The sequence below is a fragment of the Tetrao urogallus genome, assembly GCF_951394365.1.
Source record: "Tetrao urogallus genome assembly, chromosome: 8".
NCBI lineage: Eukaryota > Metazoa > Chordata > Aves > Galliformes > Phasianidae > Tetrao > Tetrao urogallus.
In genome coordinates, this window is record NC_136821.1 from 25,179,585 (window position 1) to 25,189,217 (window position 9,633).

Genomic DNA, 9,633 nt, shown 5'->3' on the forward strand with positions numbered 1-9,633 from the left:
ATGTATCAGACATCTTTCTGTTTGGTTGCCTAAGGAAAAAGGGTTTGTACCACCATCCTGCCTATCTTCCAGTTGTTCTCCTTCCCTTTCTTTTGAATTATGCAGGCAAATTCAACTAGATATGGCAGTAGAGTCTTTAAAGACACAGTTCTTGCATTTGTTAAATACTGGGTAGAAAACAGGAAAATTCAGCCTTTCTGCTAAAGGGGAGGCAAGCAAAACCTAGCCTGTCTTCCTTTTCAGAAGTGCCACCACTCAAGTCTCTTCAAGCATATTAGCATTAGATAGATGTGAAAACACCAGGAAGTGGAAAAGAAAGGAGACACGATGACATGATTTAGTAAGAAAGCAGCCAGGTTGATTTTGCTGCTCACAGGACCTCCTCAGAGAGCAAGTGATAGAGGCGTATACATAAAGTGATGAGTTTCAGTTATACACAATAGATAAGTAAGGGTCTTCTCCTTTTTTTCTTGTATTTGAAGAGAGAATTAGAAAGGAACCATCAATGACATGCACAAGCAAAATTTTCAGGAGGAAACACATAAACAAGAGGAACTGTTCACTGGAACAGGCTGCCCAGGGAGGTGGTGGAGTCTCCTTCTCTGGAGATGTTCAAGACCTGCCTGGATGCCTACCTGTGCGACCTGCTGTAGGGAACCTGCTTTGGCAGGGGGGTTGGACTCGATGATCTCTGGAGGTCCCTTCCAACCCCTACAATTCTGTGATTCTGTGAAGAGGAGTGCCCAGCCAGACAAAAGATAGAAATACATAAGTAATATGGTTTCACTGATTCCTAATGACTCTTAGAGTCAAATTCTCTGGCAGAGAATTTGGTATTTCTGAGAATTGTCTCCCAAGACCACAAAAGGAGCTTCACAGGTTACCTGTCTGCAAAGACAGTAGTTGTGCCTCAGTTCCTGGAGAGCTCACCCCATCCCTTCTCTGCACCTTGGAACCTGCTGAGGGAATAGGCTGCACTTACCACACGCTGCATAGCAACTGTGGGCTGAAACCTTTCTGCATGCAATAAAACAGAACAGAACATTATTTTGGAACATTTGGTAATGCTTTGGTAGCAAAGCAGATTCATGCAGCCACTGTAACCTTTGCTTGTGTGCTGCAGATTTAGACCACTAACAAGCCCAACTCATGTCTCTAACAAGCTCAGTCTAACTAAGAGGTTATCTGAAGAAAAGATGGACATAAAACCACCTTGAGCAGAACCACTGGGGCTGGTGCAGCTGATATCCAATGAGTTTTTCTGTCAGTCAGACTGAGCAGCCTCAGCCTGTAAACTCTCTTTGAGTGGTACCTTGAAAAATCACAGCCTACAGGCTCTGCTCTACAAGCTTTAGCTCTGACGGTCCCATCAGCCAAGTACTGCACAGAATCTAAATGGGATGCACTTAGGTCAGTGACTGTCCTTGAAAACCAGTATGCTGTGCAGAATCCCTAATAAAAACATTAGGGAGCTACCTCTAAATTAAGAAGTTGTGTTGTATTTGTCAGGTGGCACACTTGAGTTGACAGAAGAGAGGATGATGGTAGCTATAGGAACAGGTAGCTGCTGAAGTCTTTACCACCATTTTCATACTCTGCTGGCAAAATGAAGCTGAAAAATTGAGGCAGCAAAATGTAAGGTACTGCATAATCTCCCTGCTATAACTAGACAGCAGATGATATTTTGTTTTCAGTATAGCAAGGCCTACTCAGCAAACACTCTCAATGTTCTGACCACCAGCTTTCTCATTCTCCCAGCCCAAGATAAGCGTTATCCCGAGTAATGTAGCACGCAAACTTACTAGATCCATTTAAATCCCTGAACTAAATGCCTCACAAAAAATTAAAAAAAAAGACAAAACTACATTACTTTTTCATATGGAACAGGCAACTGGAGTTTGAAAGAGACTGCCATATGATATTCAACGGTCTTACATGGCCTGAAGAATTGACTTTAAATGACATTTCTAAGGCACCTTTTGAAAAGTCTCTTCCCCCAGTATCCAACTGAGTGATAAACTGCTTAAAATGTTCAGACAATTCTACTTTATGGTGTCATATGGAAGAACTTCTTGATTGATAATCAGGCACAAGCCATTGATGTTCAGAAGAAGCTTACAAAAACTGGAGAAAGATGCTTTCTGGTCAGGAATGCTTGCTTGTAGGGCCAGGCGCCCAAGAAGATAACTGAATGTAAGCACAGCCACTTCTGTGGTGCAAGATCACCTGCTTGCTATGGTCTCCCTGAAGGGCAGCAATGAGATTTTCCTCACTAAAGGAAGAAAAAGAAAAATGGAAAAAGAGATAAAGGTGAGAAAACAGAGTGAAAGCAGGACGTCGCATTCTGTGAGGGGAAGCAGACATTTATGCGAGGGTACACAGGTATCACTCCGTGGAAGCACAGACTTCTTCAGCTACAGATCTGCCCCACTGCTTTACCAAAGAAACTTTCTATGCATTCTCTGTCTGTGTGGCAAGCTAACACAGCACAGCTATAAATACCTCATCCAGCAATGAGCACACGTTAACGAATAATAAACAGTGCTTGTAATATACCTTTCATTTTAACTGTACTTTGAAAAAAGTAATCAAAATGAAATAAATCTAAGCTGAGGAGTGCACACCAGAACAAAGTGCAGGGTATGCAAGCACCGTGCAAATCTCCACCTGCGCAGCAAGACACATGGCTGATTAGATATTCCATTGTGATGTACCAGCTTGTGTGCTGAGAGGAAACAGGACAACTAGTACATGACTAAGGACAGGAAACATTTTTAATACACTTTTCTGGTTAGCACAACTGAAATAGTGAGTATCTCTCCAGTCCATATGTTCTAGAAGAACTACACTGAAGACCCTGTTTGTCTTTTATGTATTTAACGGAGATCAGAAATGAAGGCTTTTTTTTTTTTTTTTTTTTTTTTTTTTGTCCCCATGAGCTCTGAACAGAAATGAAAGGCATATGTCACTCCTAAGGATGTTGTTTTGTAGTACTCATTTCCAGAGGCTGCTGGAAATCAGGCTGCTGAGCTGTCAGCTGCTGTGTGCAGCAATGTTCTGCCCGGCGTGCCTCCCTTGCTGCCTGGAGGTGGCCATGTTTAAGTAATGAAGGACACATACAAGGGGGGCTGCCAGATAAAGATATTTATCTCCTTATAAGTAGGACAAGGGGACAATAAGAAGCTTTAGGACTTTTTTTAGATGAGGCACACTAGCTAGTATAAATAGTAATGCAGTAAGTGAATCCTTTGCCAACTATGCCAGCCTACACAATTAACTTTCAGTTAGCTCTGCAGAACAGTTTATTTGATGTGCACCAAGCAGGGAGTAACGAGCATACCCCAGCTGAGCCAGCACAGGCCAGCATGCCCCACACCTGGCAGTAACAGCTGCTACTGCCTGCAGGCAACGAGAGCCAGGAACAAGGCATCTCCACAAAGAACATGGGAGACATTTCTTCTCCAAGCTTATAACAAGGCCAAAAGAAAATACAGACTTGAATTCCAAAACTTCTGAGCAGCCCTGATCTGCAAACACAATCAACTCCTTGCTGTGGTACCCAGGGAGCTCTGCTGGGACACTGCAAGGCAGACACAGGTCTTCCCTCACCTACTGGTGGCTGAATGTCGATGCTGATGGAACTACATTTCAAATTCATTTCTAACCTCAATCTAAGCCCTCTTCCTTATCTTTCAGATAGCAGGGACCACTATGTTTTGACGCATTTACCTCTAGGGATGAGGCATAGGAGAAAGAGAGTACAAAGGACTCTCGGAACAACAGCACAGTGACCCTGGTCCCAGCAGCCCTGCTCCAGCTACCAGCCCCCTCAGGCTCCTTCAGCACAGCTGCTGTCATCAGCTGACTCTTCCAGCACAGACACCTGCTGTTCTCTAATTCAAACTGTAACTTTATTACAAGAGATCTTTGCAGAAACCTATTAGAAACCTCAAAACATAATATCAAACTGCAACACTAACAACATGGTGGGCTACAGCTCTGCAGGAATGGTGCACCAACTACAGCTTGCCTTCTTGTTATACAGTGCCATGTTTTGTGTTTTAAATTTCTGATTCTTTAATCTCACATTAACGCACACAATTTTTCCATGCAAGATGAACACACCATGTAAGTGATGAGATGAAAACTACTCGCTTTCAGTAGGTGTTGGTCCCACCGAGAGGCAGATACTTTTGTTCCTACATATAGCAACTTGTTGTAGTCACTCGGTAGGATGATGCAGCGCCTAAAATTAGACTCGTCTGTAAATCCTAACGGATCAGGGCAGTCAGCCCATATCTGCAGAGCAGAGAACAGATGAGGCACAAGCCACAATTCCGCCTGCCAGGCTAAACCCACCCTTCTGCGGCACCCCAGGCCGGCCCGAGCCCACACGGCCGGTGCCCCCCGCGGTCTCGGCGCCGCCTTCGCCCGGGCGCCCGTGGCACAAAAGCTGCGGTTTCAGTGACGCACGAGAAGATCGCGGAACCGGTCGGAACGAAACCGAGACGCTCGCCGAGAACTGCGGAGAGACGCAGGGCCGGAGCAATCCTGGGGACACGGCCCGCTGCCGAGACCGTACCGTGGGCGCCGGCCGGCTGAGCGCGGGCCTCGCCCCGCATTCCGGGGAAGGCGGCCCCGCGGAGCGCCCGACCCGCAGCGGACGCGCGAGGTTTACCTGGCCGCCGCGCCGCGAGGAAAGGGCTCCCGGCGGCCCGGGCCGGCCCGAGCGGAGAGGATCCGCCGGCGCGCAGCCACGGCCCGCACACGGCACGGCACGGCCCCTCTCGGCGCGGCCGCGTCCTGCCGCAATCCCGGCCCGGCCGCCGCGGGAAACGGCGCCGCGGCACCAAGGTTCCTGCCGCCGCCTTCGGGGCCGCCCGCGTCCGGCAAAGGGACCGCGAGCGTGGGGGCGGGGAGAGGCCGAGGCTCGCGCACCTGGGCGGCCACGAGGCAGGCGGCGGCGCGAGGGGCTCCGCGCCGGAATGGGTCGGTGCAGCGAGCGTCGTCTGCGGCAGCGGGGGCATCTCCGGTGCAACCCGGCACACGGGGAAAGCCAAGCTGCGAGGCCGTCGCAAACCCTTCGTTACATTAGAATGCAGCGCGGGACCCCACCCAAAAACACGGGATGCGCAAAAACAGCCCGCAGGCACACTTAACTGAGTGAAGCCCGGTAACCTCAGCCCCGTGCCCGATAGCACCCAGCAGTGTGACGCCGCAGGCTGTGCTCGTGGGCACGGGGCTGGCGAGGTAGTGCTGCACCAAGCTGCTGAACCGAACCCTTAACGGGGATCCTCAGCCAGCACTGTGAGGGGGGTCTGGTACCTTTCATAAGAGGACTGATAAGAAAGCAATGGGGAAACGTTGCTTTCTTGAGAATCATAGAATAGAATCATAAAATCATTAAGGTTGGAAAAGACCTCTAAGATCACCTAGAGCAAACGTCCACCTACCATCAATACTGCCCACTAAAGTATGGCTCTCAGTGCCTCATCTCCAAAGCTCTTGAACAATTCCAGGGATGGTGACTCCACCAAACACAATCATAGAACGATTAAGGTTGGAAAAGATCTCTGAGATCACCTAATCCAAACATCTGTGCACATCTTTCTCACACTGGTCATAGGGACCAAACAATGATAACCATTTCACCTGAAGGAGAAGACTTCATCCCCTTACTAAATGACATTTTCACATCTCTGATTCCTCACGTGCTCCTCTGCCACAGCTTTCTACAACAGAGCCCTCCTGGGCAGGGAGCTCTGTTTCCTTTTTTTAATGCAACAGACATCCCACAGCCTGTGTGACACTGGGGAGAACAAATGGCCAGCCCTATCCTTTAAGGCTGCAGTATGACAGGCTCCCATTCTCAAGAAATCTGAACCTTGGAAAATGTCCTTCTTTTAACTTTACATACTGAAGAACATACATTTCAGATCACAGACTCATAGAATCATTAAGGTTGGAAAAGACCACTAAGGTCTAACCATCAACCCGCCACCTCTGTGTCCACAAATGTCGCTAGAATGCAGCACTTTTCACCCTTTAAAGATATTGCATGATAGGAGCCGCTGCAAGCTAAAGACCTGGCAGTGGTTGTTGTGTTGACATCCAGCTTGGTGCCTTCACTCAACAGCCGTCAGCACACAGTCCAGTGCCTTTGGTGGTAAACCTCACGAGAAAACAAACTGTGTGCCCACCTGACGAAGACACACATGGGCCCACTACTTGACCATCTATTAGACTTCAGAACCTCTAACAAAAGCTGAAGTCAATGCCAAAAGAAGAACACAGTTCTTTCAGCTAACTCTGAAAGTGTAACTCAGCTGCTGTCTTTCTGTAAGAGCTTGTAGGACTGAGTGCTCTTCTTTAATCTGAATGACTCCCACAAATACAGCAGAACTCTTCTCCAAACCCCGAATTGTTGGACTGTACACTACCAAGATTGGCTCCTTCTGACCACAGTCCAAGCATCTCTCTCTTTAAATGGGGAACAATCTGGAACCCTTAGGGCCGGCACCACGTGCAAGGACGAATGCTAATTTACAAGACCCAGCAGCTCACACCAGCTGAGCGTTAGACCACCGCCTCTGAAGCAGAGCCTTTTTTCACACGTTTTAATTACGGACTCCCTAGGTGGAAGCTATTACCTCGCAGAAAGGCCGCTAACTGGCACGTTCAGTGCAAGATGAAACCTTTCCGATAATTGTTCCTTGAGTTCACGTTTGTGAAAATAAATATCATCAGATGATTAAATTAAACACCACAGCCAGCCCAGCAATACACCGTTCTCACTTATCACGCGGGAAGGAGATCAAAGAGAGCGGTTCAGGTAGAGCCGTTCCAGCTCGGGTTGGTAGCTGCCTATTGAACACACTAATTAGCCCCGCTCGGGGGGCGCAGCGCGGATTTAACCCTCCCGAAATCAGCCGGCACTGCCATTCTCGTGCTCCACGAGCACCCGGATGCGGAGGGACTCCGCGAAGCCCCGGCCCGACCTCAGCGTCTCTCGGGCTCCGTCCCCCGCAGCGCCCCCTCCGGCAGCCCCCACCCGGGAGGTGCTTTTGGGGGCGCCGCGCTCCCGCCCGCCGTGCCGAGCCTTCCCCGGGCGGAGCGGGGCGAAGCCGCCCCCCGCCGGCCCCGAGAGCTCCGCTATTCTTCTGCTAATGGGATTGGCACCGCTTAAAGCGGTCTGCGAGGTTATTGTCTGCGGCCGCAGCAAGAGAAACATTATTCAAAGGCCATTCAGGCCCTAAAAGAAGCGGCAGAGCAGAGTAATTATCGGAGACTCTCCATTAACGAGGGCATCTTTGCTCTTTGTCTGTGTTGGTTTAATAAGGGCCGCTAATGGGGCCGGGGGAGGGGCGGGCTAATGCTTCTAAATAAACCCCCTCCTTCTTCCCCCGCCGCTGAGCCCTGCCGGCCTGATGGGCGCTGACAGCCGGCCGGGAGCTGCCGTACCGGGGCTGACCCCGGGACCACGCGGGGCGCCCCCGGCCGGGCCCGCCGGCAGCCGCCCGTGCTCCTGGGAGCCGCTCCGCGCTGCCCGGCCCCGCACAGGGCCCGCCCGACCTCTCTCACGTCACCCCGTGACCCTTCGCGGCTGGGCACGACGCGTCGATGGCTGTAATGGGGAACGACGGCCAGATGGAGCTCCCGCAGCAGAGGCCCGTGCTGCTGCCCGCACTCGGGAGATGCTACGAGTGGGAGCCGCCCCAAGCATCCTGCACCGCGGCCGTGTCCAGCGCGGACAGTGGCTCCTACCTGCCGGTGAGGTGGAGAGAGGGCCAGCGCGAAACTCCAACCTGATGGCCTGCACCGCTGCCCTCCAGAGCACACAGATAAAGCCTTCTGAAGACCTGCAGATTGTCCCGAGTGCCAGGTGTGAGGGGCCTGTTTCAGAGGTGCTTTGCAGTATCACAGGGTAAGGCACACACATCTCACTTCAACATGGACATGTGGACAAGAGGTCTCAAGATGTCGCTGCAAAAGACAGCAATCAAACAGTGCACTGTAACAACGCACAAGTAATAAGCCAGAAGAACAGTGCAGCTCTTTCCAGCTGTAACACACAAAGTGCTATAGATACAGGGCTGTGGACAGCAGGGCTCATTTTTAGCCAGCTATGAAAAAAAAAAACAACCAATGAAATGACTCCCACAAGCTTATGCAAGTTTTGGGGTTTTTTTTTGTTTGTTTGTTTGTTTAAATCGAAGTCAAACCTCAGGCACCATTATTCTTTCATGTAGAACTTCCAGTTTACCTTCAAAAGCCACAGCCCTAATGGATGGTTGCACTGCACAACTAACTTGAGGGCTACAAAGACAAAGCACTGCCTGAGCACCTGCATGCGTGCCATCCTTGGTGTGCAGCCTTGGGGATGGCACTTAGGGGACAGCTGATGCCAGTGCTGTTTTTCATTACAAGGAATGAGTTTATCTAGATGACGTATGGAATAAATGCCTCCATATGGGCACCCACCAAGTCCACCCCTGAAGCAAATGTCCTGACGCTAATGGTTCATCACAAGCAGACAAACAAAAAAGCATGGAAACTTTGGGTTGTTCTCAGCAGTTCACCAGCAAGTACACGTCTTGCAACAAAAAAAACTCTTTGAGTGCTCTGTCTCCTCTCCATGAGAGCAAAACATCTCAGAACACCCTTGCAAGCCAAAAAGCACTCACACTTCACATGAAGGGGGCTGAGACACGGGGAAATTAAACTGGCAATACCTGATTGTCACTCTTGGCAGATAGAGCTGAGGGGTGGACACAGTTCATTCTCAAATTAGCATGGTGTTCTGCAATCAGTGGTATTCCCTGTCCCTGCTTTGAAGCATTCTGTTTCAAAGATCACACTCCTGAAAAAGCCATCAGTTTTCAGTACATAATTCCTCAAGTTAATAACAGCTACTATCCATATATTTTTTCTTTTTAGAAAAATAATCATACACATGCAGGGGAACTGCTTTTGTCTATGAAATCTGCAATCTAAATTAGGAAGTTAATACAGAACACACAGGACCTGGCCTCTGATTACAAGTTTTGCTTTTTATGTGTCATTAAGTATTACCCTTCTTTACTACTAACAGATAACACAGACAGTTTTGTTGTGAGTATGCGAACATGAGATTTGAACAAAAACAAAACCACGACTAGAAAGGATAATGGAGATCTAGTTGATACCTAAAGCAAAAACGAATGAAGAGATAAACAAAACACACACACGCAAAAAACAGACAACAAACAAAACCCAAACAACTGATTGATAGCTTTAGAAATATTGGTACCACAGAAAAAAACAAGTTGCAGCAACGGGAAAAGAAAGATGGCCAAAGTCTGGACAAAGTGACCAAAGTTGTGTCATGAAAAAGAAGAGCTCTGAGCTTCAGCATGAAGGAGAACTCTGAGTAGTTTGTGCTGGGCAGGCTGAAATGAGATGGACCTGGAAGGGAGCAGAGCTCCTAGCAGTGAGAGATAGGGTGGGTGGTAAGATACCAGCAGGTCTAGTTCTTGGAACTGCAGTCAGAGTAGCACAGCTGAAGGTGAGGTATCTGGTATGAAACAGATGGGAACACTACAAGTAAGCGGGGAACAACTAAATCTGCCCTGTAATTACTTTTTCATTCACTAG